Below are 12,167 nucleotides of genomic sequence, written 5' to 3' on the forward strand. Positions count from 1 at the left end.
TATTTAACGAAGGAGCAGGGAGGAGTAAAGACCTGCTTAGCAGACTTCATTACACTTATTCTTGTCTCATTGCTCTCTATTTTGTGTTTTTCCCCAAAACAGCCCCAAAGTGAAAAAAGGCTGCCAGACTGGGATTTGAAAGATAATTCAAAGAAGGGATTGTTTACAGATGTGTGGGCAGGAGCAGAGGAGCCAAAGTGGGTGCTGAAGCAGTCAGGAATGACAATAGTGAGAATCACTCTTGAGTCCAAAAGATGAAAGCTAGAGCTGGCAAGTATTGGAGATAGGCAAAGGGCCATTGTCCTTGTAGAAGGACAGAGTCACTGTCAGAAGCATGATGCAGGGCAGGGAGGGAAAAGGGAAGAAATACTCCCAAATTCTTTCTCTTCCCATCCTTTGATCTCCTGCTATGTTTCCACTTGGCACAGCTCAATAGGAAGCCAGAGAGCAAAGGAATGTAAGGTGATACAATCTGTAGAGGTCAGCCTCCTGGGGCCTAGAAGGAAAGGGGTAGATCTGGATGGGGGCAGGAGGAAAGCTGGCACGTGCCATTATTGCTAGTAAGTAATTCTTCCTTTAAATGGAGAGAGACTGCTTGTTGTCAACTTCATTCTGCTTCCCACCACCCAAATCAATCATCGTGCCTGCTATTTCTTGATATTAGTTTACTCATCTGTCTTCCTGCTTTTTTGCCACTCTATGGTTTACTATTTTTTATGTCTTGCATTTAAACTCTTACAGAAAAAGTCTGATGGTGTCACACTCAAGTATTGGGTAGGGTACTCAAAGGACAGCCTGTAAAACCTGCTTTGGGGGCACACACTTGTCTCAAGTTCAATTAGCTACAAAGCAGCCTGGCCCATGATGAAAAAAATCTCTCAAAAAATGTTGTGGGTGGGTAGAGTTGTCAGAGGAAATTCTCTGACTGGAAGCCACCTTGCATATCCAATACATGGTCACCCCCATTTCCACCCCAAGGAGACTGTCCTCCCTTATGAAGGATAATGATATCAATGTCAAGTTGCTGAGAAGGATAGACTAAGGCTCACTATTAGAGTCTAGCAACACAGGACGAATTGCTTCTGTCGACTGGATTCACCAAATGTGCCTAACACTGGTATCTCTGAAGTATCATGCATCTTCAGCTTCCTCCTTTAACAGCAGTTGTGTCCCAGATGTTATATCCAGAGTCTGGTTCATGACCCGATGTCGTTTTGCTTCTAATCAGAATACTCATATTCATTTGTCTTCATAAAAAGTAAATGACTCTGTCAGTGAGGTTCCTGATAAAAGAAACAGGGCATGATGCTTTTTATTCATAATCAGCTCTGCAAAACCTCCTGCAAATAGGAAATGAGTGTTTTCTGGCATTTTGGATTATGTTGAAAGTTGAATTTATAAAAAACAACAGCAGCTGTTTGTTGGTAAAGTTTCAGGATGGCCACCTTTGTTGATGGCAGGGATGTTCTTCTTTCCTAGTGCCCATTTCTCTCTAGTATGGAGTATTTTTTGAGACACCTCCTTCAAGAACAGATCAGTGGGGCAGCCCCATAGTAGTTACTGAGCCATTTCAGACCACTTCTGAATGTCAGAACTCTCCACGATACTCTCCATGAACTCTCTGCACATACTTTTCCCTCCTGAGAACATCTTTACCCTTTCTCTTGACCTTGTGAAATTCTCATTCTTCAGGCTCAGCTCAGATGCCTCTTTCCATGAGCTAGCACTTGGGAGGGCAGGCTCTGCAGTTAGACCATTTACACTTCCTATCTAATCCAACCACTCATCAGTTGGATCTTAATTTCTTTACCTGTAACTATGGGATGGTAAGTGAGTGAGGCTGAGTATTAGTGGTTAAGCATGGAGGTGAGAGAACCAGATTGCCTGGTTTCAAATGTTGGCTTCACCACCTCCTATTTATATGACCTTGAGAAAATTAATGAACCACTCAGTGCCTCAGTTTCTCCATCTGGAAAATGGAGGTCAAAAGGATCTGTACAGATCTGCTGTGATGATTAAATGGGTTTATTAAAGAAAAGCTGTTAGAGCAAGGCCTCACACACAGTAATGTTTAATGAATGCTGTACTTTATTATTTTCTATCTCATTGAGTTATAAGGATTAAGTTAGGTAAAACACATAAAGCATTGGAATCATGCCTGACCCAAAGTCAGTTCTCAGTAAATGTTGGTAGTTTTTTTGTTGTATTTTTCTTATGATTCTCCAAAATACCAGAGAGAGGTTGTCCATCTCTTATGTTCCTATGGTATATAAATCATACCTCTAATAGCATTTTTCACACTCTCCTTGTTTGGATTTTGTCTTTCATATTGGACTATGTGGTGCTTACAGACAAGCACAGGTCATACATGCTTGAAATTGCTTAATATGCTTACCTTCATAAGGTTTTTGTTGCTAAACTTGTCAGGATCGACACTGATAGCTTTTCAGTAAAATTCTTTAACAGGAGGCCAGCAGCCAATGGGTTGACTTTGGTTTTGGGTGCATCTGCCTCTCCTCATTGGTTCATATGATTTCACACGTACGTAGTCAGAACATGAATTATAGCGCTGACAGTGGGTCTTTCCCTAGTCTTCAGGTAAGTTATTTCCAGTGTTTGAAATGAATGATGTTGAGTGAGAGGTGGGGCTTCTCCTTTTTGTTCCCCTTTGTGTAAAGCATTTGCTTGTTTTCAAATGTAGTTTTCATGCAAACTGGAATTCCACCACCACAAAGCGTGTGCTGTGAAGACAACCATATCCAACATATGACTCATTCAAGGGATGGCTAACTAAATTCCCTCCCAAGCTTATGACTTAAGATGTCTGGGGAGAAAAGAAAAAGGAAATAAATAATGATTTATCACTTCCTGTGTGGGGTTGTCCTGACGTAAAAAGAAATATATCTTTGCCTCACTTGAAATGATTTGACCGGTGCTTGTGATATATTAATGACTGTAAAAGAGTTGACATCAGACAATGATTTACTTCAGAAGTTGCTGTAGTTAGGCTGAAATGATGCTGTCAACACTCCATGTCAACGTGTCATCCCTGCTTGCTGGTAAGCATCTTTGCAGGTGCATGCACATGGCAAGTACACCACGAAATGCCTAGTGTGAGCTCTTGTTTGTCATATCAGTGGGAAGGATGCAGATGCTATTTTTGCAATCTGGCAAAAGATTGCAGAATAATCATAAACATTAGCTCATATAGATAGTAAATGAATGAACATTATATTTCTGATAAAAGAGAAGCATAGGCTAATTTTGAGGTTTAAAATGTATTATAACCTACACTACAGAAGGGAATTTCTCCAGTAGAATTTCTCCATTATATTTATTATTTCAGACTAGATTAAAATCTTAAGTGTGTTGGCTTTATTTGTTGGTAAAAAGTTGGCACTTCTCTTCTTAAAAACACATTTATAAACATCCTTAATTTTATTGTAAAGTATGTATAGCATTGGCAGTGGGTTCTATTCAGAAGCCTCGGGGTGCATCCAACTGTGTTCTCTGTGGCAATGGTGGATTTAGCTGTTCTGTGTGATGTGCCTTTAACTTCGAGACAATTTGGCCTTGTTGTGTGTTTTCCATTCAGCAGCCAACCAATTAGCTTCGTACAGTTTATCCAGTATGTTGTGATGCTTTATGTTATCATTTGTCCAAACCCAGAGCTTGTCTGGGTTTGGATTGTCTGTTGGGCTTTCAGCTGTGGTCATTATACTATGTTTGCTCTCTGAGTTTCCCCAAACCAGCTCTGCCTACTGCTGTTTGCCTAGGCTCTGGGGGAGAAAAGGGCTGTCATACTGAAGGTTAAACAGATGCTGGGGCTCCATCTAGATTCTACTGTTTGGTGCTCATTTTCAGTGTATTTGTGTATGGGTTGTATTTTTAATTTCCTATGTGTTATGATATTTTGAAACCTTTCTGGCTGGGAAGACAGTGCCCCTCCCTGGCTATCCAATTCTTAGAGATAGCAAAGGACTCAGGGGCAGCATGCCCTTGTTAAGAAAACTAACCAATCCAGAGCCACACTTCCTCCATCTGGCTCATTCACACCAAGCCAACTTTTCCCTTGCCCTCACTCACACCGGGTCCCAGTATCAGACAGTGAGAGACCACCACTATAGCCCCAAGCCCACTGGAGTTATTTAAATTGGCCAACTGTTTCCTCTGTCCTGCCTTGTCTTTCCCATGGAAGCCCCAGTAAAGACTGTGGCTTAGACTCTCCCTTGACTCTTGTTTTCTGCCTACTGACCACTTGCAGCTTCCCCACATGGCCCCATATGGCATGGTATGCCTCTTGTCCCTGGGACTTGTGAGTATAATAAACTTCTGTCTTCCCGAACTTCTCTTGTGTCTCTCCTTATGGCTGCACTGGCTGACCATTATATAAAAACAGCTCAGAACAATTTGCATTTTCACCAGTAGGGTCAACATTTGAGGGGGACATGTTGGAGTCATTTAAAATCGACTAGGCTTCCATATATACTTCCTATGATGATGGTGGATTATTGATTGTGTGTGTGTGTGTGTGTGTGTGTGTGTGTGTGTGTGTGTGTGTATATATATATATATATATATATATATATATATATATTCACACAAGGGTGCCACTAAATGTCCTTGGTTTATTTCAGTGCTTATCTTGTCTTAGTGTCAGGAGGCTCTCCTTAATATCTAACCCAATTCCTTCTGTTGCTACCCAAGGCAACTGATTTTCCTGTGACTCTGCCTTAATTCATTTTCTAAAAATATTTGAGATTCATTTTCAACATGCCAACTCCAGAACACTCATCCAGGTACTCTTCCTCTTAAAATTGCAAATGCAACAAAATCTACAAAAATCTACAAAAATGCAAATGCAACAAAATCTGGGCTCTGATATCAATAAGTTTTCAAAGAGTACAACTTCAGCCTTGAAAAGAATATTAAGTGATCAAAAATAGCACTAAGCATGTGCTGACTACCATTCTCCTAGAAGCTCCACTTCTGCACTGAGTTGGCTCCCAGAGAATTGGGTATTTTTTTAAAAAACAATATGATGAGGAAAACACTTATGGGCTTTCAAGTAAGACTGTCCTAGAATCACGTTAGCCACTGTCACTTTCTACCTGTCTGATGTTAAGGCCACTATTTTACTTCTCTGAGTCTCAGTTTCAGCATCAATAAAATGGGGATGATGGTAGCCACCTCATGGTGTTGTCATGAAGATCAAATGACCTTATCAAATGGAAAATACTTGCCAAATGGTAAGTATTCCACAGTGTTGGTTTCTCTCCACCAGGTTTGTTAATACAATGTGACAGTAATGCTCTGTAGTGATAATTACACTCAATTTAATTTTTATCAGAATTTGTAACTATTTAGACAAGGTTGAACAGAAGTTTTTTTTTTTTTACTAAGAAGAAGGGATTTACTAAGCAAATTTTTCTGTCAACTGGAATGGTGCTAAGGGAGAAAAGTTATTTACAGCTTTTTAAAAATTCCTACTTGCAATAAAGATAATTAATTAAAAACAACCATTATCTAAGTCATTGAAAGGGTTGGGAAGACAACCTATTTAGTAATGCTTGCCACTGATTTGTGTGCATTTAGCTTCTGTGTGACTTACAAAGGCATGCCTCATTAAAACTAGTCTGTATTTCTCATCAATTAAGATGTCTTTTTCCCTTTCAATTAATCTGAATCCATGAGCTTCTCTGACACTGCAAAAAAAGGAACATTGAGTCCAGGTAAGGAGCTGTCCAAAACTGTGGGAAAGACCTTTATTCAATTATGGTAATTTACATTGCATATTCATTATATTACACTTATGCTGATTATTGCTGCACTCCTATTTCTTAATCCTTCATTAATTCATAGAACATTTATTGACAGCCAATCAATGACCTGGCACTCAATTACAGATTTTTTTCTTCTGGCATCAGGGAAAGAAAGAAAGCTTGCCTTTCTCCCTCTATGTGCAAATCTTGATCAGATCCACATACTGATAGATACCAGGTTTAACAAGATGTTTAATAATGATATCTCATACACATTTTACTCCATCCTTTGAATGAATAAGGACAAGGCAAGAGTTAATCATTTGACATGCAAACATGAATACAGGGTTGACCTAGCCCTTAGCCATGGCCAGATAGACGTGGGTGGTTACCGTGTAATTACTGAGGATCTATGGGGTGAAAGTCTGACCTCAGCTTCAGGCTTAAGGATGTGCTAAAGGTTATTGTCATTATTCAGACATTTCCAGGATGCAATTACTTACTGCATGTTTCTATTGCTACTTGCAAATTTTTACCATTATTTCTTTGTCTGTTGAGTGTTATTAAAAAATAATTAGAAATGACAGGACTGAGTTGGATCATGTTGTTTGCCTGCCCATTCTGATGTTACAATTTAGATCTTTTCTTCATAATATTCTCTAAATATATGTGACTTGAAAACTCCTACAACCTTTTGTCAAGGTCATCAGTCACCTCTTGATGATCACTTCTCAGGACTCATACTACTGGACTTTGCAATAGCATTTGACACAATCAATCATTCTTCTTTTTTATTTTCCTCTATCATTTTAATTATTTGAATTCTGTTGTAAACTTTAAACTCTTTAGTTTTATACTAGATCCAGCAAAATCTTATCTTGCCACTTGGTTTCATAAAAAGAACGTTTTAATGTCATTCTTGAGTAAATTTTTTATATTTGTGTTTATTGCTATCAAGTAAATGTGATCCTGTCCTCCTACATCAGTGCTCAGGGCATGTTTGCCAAATTCAGGGTGACTGTGGTTTTGGACCCAGTTTGGTTTTGGAATAGTCCTTTATCTCCTACTTTATCATAACAAAGTCTGAAATTCTTCACCTACTTTTACTATTTTTACCTTGTAGTTTTTGTAAAATTCTGTGTAATTATTGATTTTCCTTCTTTGATGTGGAATCCACTCGTTTGGTCTAAGCATCTTTAACTCTTCCCTCCTCCCCCCCACCATTTTTCTCATTCATTTGCTTCCAGATCTTTATTCTTCTTGGGATCTTTAATTTGAAACTTCTTTGACAAGTTCTTTTTATATATAGTCTCTTATTTTTAAAATATTTTTCTTCTTCCCCCATTCTTGTTGTGATACTTGCACTTTAGTTTTATCTTAAGTTTGAGGAGAAAGATTCAAATTGATTCTTTTTTTCTCATTGTGTATTTAAATCTTATCTCTTCATTTTAGTGGCAACTTTGTAAAGCCTATTTTTGTCTCTAAAGTTTAAAAACCTCACAAGTAGGCATGGTTCCCATGCCGTTGTCAACCAAGATACTTGAAAGTGCAGTCTCAACATGTTGCTTCCACTTTGCTCCCATTTTCTTCTAACCCTTTGCTATCTGGTTTTTACTCTCATCATCTAATGTACCTACTCTGAGAAAACTTCTGGTTTTCTCTTGACCCTGTTAGGACTCATCTTCACTCAACTCCCTTCTTCCCAAAGCTCTCTACCCTCTTGGATTCCATGACACCATTTTCTCTTGACATCCCTCCTGACCCTCTTGGTCTTTTTTGGACTGATTTGTGGGCTTCTTTTCCTCTGCTTTCTTATTAACTCTTATTCCTCTCCAGAGTTCTGTCCTTGCTCCTCTGTTCTTGTCACTATGCATAATCTTCCTGGAGGAACTCTCCAATCATATTGATTTAACTCCCCACCCCACCCCCCGCAAGACTCTGTGCTATTTCCTCTACCATGAATGCTCACCTGTATTCCCAGGGAAAGTTTTCCTCAGTCCATCCTTTTGACTAACTGTCCCGTCCACTGTGCCCACAAAGTACCCTTGTTGACACCATTATCACACCACACATTACATTATAATGAAATTATCTGTAATCTCCTTAAGGGCAGGAACTATTGACTATTTTTGTATCTATGTGCCTAATATAGAACTCAAGAGCTTTTTTTTGAGGCATGCTTCTCTCTGAACAAGATAGAATCCTCTTCATGATCTGAGATTGTATTTCAGCTCAAAATAAACTTTAAAAAATTATATTTAGACCACATTTTCTCTTAACTTTCTATGGTATCTCTGATAGGCCTATCATTTGCAAACTAAATCCCCTTGATCCACTTTCTAGTTCAGTCGAGGTCACTATCATGTGTTTACATGGTCTAGCTATGGTTTGACTTTAACCATCACCTATATGCTGCTAACTCCTAAATTCTTTTCTGTAGCCCTTACTGCTGTCCTAAATTGTTTCTGCACATCCTACCCCTTGCACACAAGCATTTCCTACCCTCATGCTACAGAGCTTCTGGTCCCTTGAGGTCTCCAACACCCAGGGCAAGTTGTTCAGAGTTGATGAAGACAGACCTACTCCCAAATCCCTCATTTAGATATAATGTGGAGCAAAGGTGGGTGGTGGTGAGATCAGCATAGAAAAGAAGTGTCAGGGTGAGAAGATGGTTGTATCAGTTTCCTATGGCTGCTGTAACAAAATGCCACAAAAATCCAGGATAATCTCCCAACCTCAAGATCCTTAATTTAATCATATTGGTGCTGTTCCATTTGCTGTATGAGGTAGCATTTACAGGTTCTGGAGATTAGGAGATGGACATATTTGAAGGGCTTATCACAAGTGGTCCTGAATCAGGGTGAAGATAGAAACAAGAGTGTCTCTGCCTGCAGTGGAAGGAGATCCAGAATCTTTGATTTTTAGCAGATGTGAGGACCAAGATGTGTATGTGTGTGGGCGTGATGGAAGAAAAACTATTGCTGTTGGTGCTGTTTCTAGGTAATAGAAAATAAATGTCAAGGGGAAAACATTCTACATATTTTTTTTGTGTAAAAGTAACGAGTCATTTATATGAACTGCTTATGACTTATGCCTAAATATCTGATAGCAAAATAATATCTTCCAACTAGTTAACTTGTTACCTTATTGTCATTTAAGTTTTGTTTTAAAATACTATGCTCAGATGTCTGTTCCCCACCCCAACAAAGCTAGAGGTCATTAGCGTCAATAGTTATGATGAGCTCTCCCATTAGTGGAGCTTTGAAGCCAGACTTCAGGATTCTGAGCAAAGGAAGAGAGAGAGATTTTTAGCTTACATTTTTCTCTTGCACCCTTTTCTTTAGAGAAGCCTGTGGTTAAAGGAAATAACTGGCTAATGGTGAAGAAAAGTAGAAAGTTCTTCATATGAGAAACTTGACAGCCATAGAAAATGCACACACATTGAAGCAAAATGTCTGTTAACAAGGCAAATGGAATTAAAAAGGTTATTGGAAGATGTCTTAGACTGATTTCTCCTGAGAAGCAAATTTTGAAGTATGGATTTAAGAAGGCAAAAAGGGGTGTGATTATTTTAGAATGTCTCCCATTCTGGAGTTGTATCTAGAGGGCAGCAGTGTGTTTATCAACACCCAATTTCCACTGGCCAAGAACCATCTCTGGGCTTTTCTCCCCTGTGCTTCCTGGCTGCACCTGCAGACTCTAGGTCCTTGTAGCATTGGAGAATGCCTGGGGGCAGAAAGCCAGAAGATAACCAAGGGCATGACTAAGAGGACACTGGCAGCTCAAGAGGAATCTGCACTGCCCTCCATCCACCTTCTGGCTGTAGTTGCAAGCAGAAGGTCAGGCAGAAGGTGAGCCAGGTGCCAAAGGCAAGACGTACAGAAAAATCTCTTCTTAAATGGTAGATAGTGTGCAGTGAAGACTCTATGATGGCTGTTTATCAAGAGAAAGATGCCAGTGTTCCTAATGGAACAGGTCTGGGCTGTGAATGAGACAGATATGGGGTCACAGCCCATTAATACAGTTGTCACCTCCCCAAATCTGCATTCTTCACAGTAAAACAGCAACAATTTCTCCTTTTTGAGATTGTTAATGTGCAGTAGAAGTGGCGATGTATGCGAAGTGCTTTGCATGAGGTCTGGGACCTGCCTATCTATACCTGTAAATGAGAGTAGTTGTGCCACCAGGAAAATGAAAGACACAGGAGGAAGAAGAAGGAAGAGAATAGAGAAAGAGAGAAAGAAAAAAAAAGGAGAAAGGAAGGAAGAAAAGAAAAGAGAAGAGAAGAGAAAGAAGAGAAGAGAAGAGAAGAGAAGAGAAGAGAAGAGAAGAGAAGAGAAGAGAAGAGAAGGGAAAAGAAAGGTTATTGATTGTAACCTGAGGCATCTGCTACAAGAAAAGTCACACATGTTCATATTGCTTACTGAATAATGTCTGTGATTATTTCACAACCCAGGACATAAAGTCATGCATATATTTTATTAGAGTCCTGAGTCCAGATTTCTTTTGCTTCCCACTGCATTTCCTTGAATTTTCTCTGGTAGAGTGTCTGACTTCAGATACACACTCTTCACTTCAGGGTTGCTTCAGGGCTGCCAACATGACCTGGTCAGCCTTGAGAACTAAGGCCTGACCCTCATCCATTGGAGAAGTCTTAGTTTTGCACCCCGACAAAAGCTAAGTGACTGTTGCATGTCATCAACCAGGTTCTTGTGCAAAGTCCAAATCACCACTGGGCAGCAATTTTCACCTTGGGATGGACTTTGCTTGTCCACTGGTCCTTGGAATACAGATAATCATCTGCCATAGGCCATCTGACCTTGTGGTCCACAAAGAAATTTGGTAGAACAGTCCAGACTGGCCTCAGACTCAGCAATGCCAGAAATAGTGGTGTTGGGGACACAGTCTTCTCCTCCTCATTATATGACACCAATAAGTAGTTTCTAGTTCAGAAGGCAAAATCACTGGTGAAATCCCCCAAAAAGGAGTTGTACTTGCTGTACAATAGAAACAAATAGAGACTGCCAGAGCAACAATGTCACTCCTTCACTGGAGTTGAAAAAGTCAAAGTAATGACCAAGGGAATTGTTATCTGGGTTACAGAGGGATATGTTCACTTCTAACCCCCACACACTGGTACCAATGAAGGATGGTTTGGATGTCGCTATTTTGATCTGTGTCTCGAGGAGATAGTGTGGAGCCAAGACTTCATAAAAGCTCCAGTGGGATGAATGATGTTAACTCATCCTGCTGCACAGTTTCCATTATGTTCCCTGAGGGAGGCAGCACATTTTGATGAATCTGGATCAGAAGACCAGACTTCTTCTGACCTATTAAACCGGAAACGTGAACCCTTTTCAGCTTCCTATTTGGTGTGATGTGGGAGGAAGAGGACATGCTGATCATGGGGATAAAATAGACTTGGAGGAGGGGAAAGCACAGGGTCAGATGCACTGTGAGCTCAGAAGCTCAGAACCTTACCTTTTGGCCCACGTGGCCAAATGTTCTTATGGGATTTTAAGGAGAAGGAGATTTTGCTACAATTGGTTAAGAGCATTGTCTCTCCACTTTGCATTTATCCTTTAGGATGAAAACACTGCTGTAGCCAGAGGCATCTTTAGGATCAGTCTAAGAGGAAGGTGAATTAGATGTATTTATATGATTTACAGTCACTTCCATGTATAAATATATCTGGTGTTAATTAATAAAAATGTGCAATTATGCTAAGGCATTTTTCAGACTTTGGAACCACATGTTCCAGACACCTGTTTTAACAGTTCTCACTAGGAAACTCTCCTTAATTCTTCACATGGCACAGGAAAAAAAAATCATAACACAATCGGAATGTGAGAATCCTGAATTATAAGCATGGAAGCTAGGGCCACTACACTTAATTCCATCCATTCCTAAGGATACCCATTTCCACTGAATCCCTAACCTTTACTCACTAACTTGACCATGACACCAATGACATTTCTTATTATTTACCACACACTTGAAATTGTGTTTCCCAGGAGGAGAGTGGAGAGCTGTTAAGTTTGTGGTCTTTACAGTCAAATGCTGACTCAGCCACTTGGTATACAGTGGGAGCTTGGCTTGGTTTTATTTTTTTATTTTTTATTTTTTTGGCTTGGTTTTAAAACGGGAATAGGTACTCATGGAGATAGTTGTAGAGATTAAATTGGGTAACTCCTATAAAGAGCTTAGCTCAGTACCAGCACATGGTTAGTGCTCAGAAAAAATTCTTTACTCTGAGTCTTTCCAAACCACAGTCATCATTTAATCAGCTCCTGTGGTCACAGAGAGCTTTGAATATACTCATCAGAAATAAACTGAGACTTTAAGAGCCAGGGGAAAAAAAAAAAGTTTATTGGAAGGCTATTAATAGCTTAAAGAGCTGAGGGA

The 12,167-nt window shown here is 39.7% G+C and overlaps 1 protein-coding gene across 18 annotated transcripts in view; it reads left to right on the plus strand.

Moving 5' to 3' along the window:
- Positions 1 to 12,167, plus strand: part of NCALD (neurocalcin delta) — a 377,474-nt gene that overhangs the window by 182,819 nt on the left and 182,488 nt on the right. The gene's annotated exons all lie outside the window — the stretch shown is intronic.

This window comes from Vulpes vulpes, chromosome 13 (assembly GCF_048418805.1).
Source record: "Vulpes vulpes isolate BD-2025 chromosome 13, VulVul3, whole genome shotgun sequence".
Lineage (NCBI taxonomy): Eukaryota > Metazoa > Chordata > Mammalia > Carnivora > Canidae > Vulpes > Vulpes vulpes.